Source organism: Leuresthes tenuis, unplaced genomic scaffold (genome assembly GCF_036924035.1).
Source record: "Leuresthes tenuis unplaced genomic scaffold, fLeuTen1.0.hap1 SCAF_34, whole genome shotgun sequence".
Lineage (NCBI taxonomy): Eukaryota > Metazoa > Chordata > Actinopteri > Atheriniformes > Atherinopsidae > Leuresthes > Leuresthes tenuis.
In genome coordinates, this window is record NW_027325388.1 from 524,906 (window position 1) to 526,285 (window position 1,380).

Sequence of the window (1,380 nt, forward strand, 5' to 3'; positions counted from 1 at the left end):
TACTTGTTGCGACTGTGCCAATGTTCGAAGCTGGAGTGCAAAGTTGTTGCTTGAATGGTGCTCGCTGGAGCGTGCGGTAGTGTAAAGTTATACCATTTAAAAGGGCTGAAGAGTGCTCAGTGCAGCGGGTGGGCCGAGGTGCAAAGTGACACTATGGCCATAAAAAGAACACCGCTACAAGTGCGCATTGTGCCAGGAAGGGCCCTCGGACGTGAACCAGTGGACAGTTATCGCTTCTCGGCCTTTTGGCTAAGATCAAGTGTAGTATCTGTTCTTATCAGTTTAATGTCTGATGTGTCCTCTATGCGAGGACTACATATTAAATGGATTTGTATCAATAGGAGTTGAAAAAGGAGCTTGCTCCGTTCACTCCAAGCATCGACCCGGTACTGTAGTGCCCCTGGGAACGGTGCGCTCTCCTCTGCTCTTGTGAAAAAGCAAACAGCGGTGCAGGATGGAGGTTTCAGGGAGCCCAAGATGAAACTTTCTTTTAGTCTGCTGAGAAAAGAGAGTGAATGCGAAGTAGACTTTAACACGGCTCTGGGAGCGAGCCGAGTGCGGGCTAACCAGGAGAATTGCTTGAAAGAAACGCGACACCGAATGAGCGGTCAGAACAAAGCCTCAATACGGTGTTCCTGTGGTGTTTTTATAAAATGCGGTGAAAAAAAAGGTGTGAATGCCCCATAGAAAACTAAAAGGTGGAGCGGAAGTGTTCGGCTGCAAGAAGGTGTGAATGTCCGACTATATTTGGTGAAAAGCAGGTGAAGCAAGGTCTGAATGCCCAACCTTACATCATCAAAAGCGAGATCAGAGGTTTTTGGCTGCAAGAAGGCCATAGTTTGCCAAAAGTGGGTAAGGTGCGAATGACCGACTAAATATCAACAAAAGTGGGGGCGGAGGTCTTCGGATGCAAGTGGGTGTGAATATCCCACCATAGAAGTATGGTGGAGAGGAAGCTGTGAATGGCCGACCATAGTTTGCAAAAAGCGGGTGAGAAAAGGTGCGAATGTCCAACCATACATGATCAAAACAGGGAGCGGAGGTGTTTGACTGCGACAAGGTGTGAATGTCCACCCATAATTAATGAAAAGCGGGCAACAAGTAGGTTCGAATGCCCAACCATACATCATCAAAAGCAGGAGTGGATGTGTTCGGCTACAAGAAGGTTTGAATGTCCGAGCATAGTTTGTAAAAAGTGGGTATGAAAAGGTTCGAATGCCCAAGTTCGGCTGAAAAAAACTGTGTTCGGCTGCAAAAAGGTGTGAATGTTTGACTAAAGTTTGTAAGACAAGGTTCGAATGCCTGACAATGTATGATCAAAAGCGGGAGCGGAGGTGTTCAGCTGCAAGAAGGTCTAAATGTCCATCATTAATTGCTAGA

The 1,380-nt window shown here is 46.8% G+C and overlaps 1 non-coding gene across 1 annotated transcript; it reads left to right on the forward strand.

The window, feature by feature from the left end:
- The first annotated feature begins 229 nt into the window (after positions 1-229).
- On the forward strand, positions 230-420 carry LOC140285304 (U2 spliceosomal RNA). Its single transcript, XR_011910398.1, has one exon. It is a non-coding gene; the product is annotated as a U2 spliceosomal RNA (small nuclear RNA).
- Positions 421-1,380: the final 960 nt, after the last annotated feature.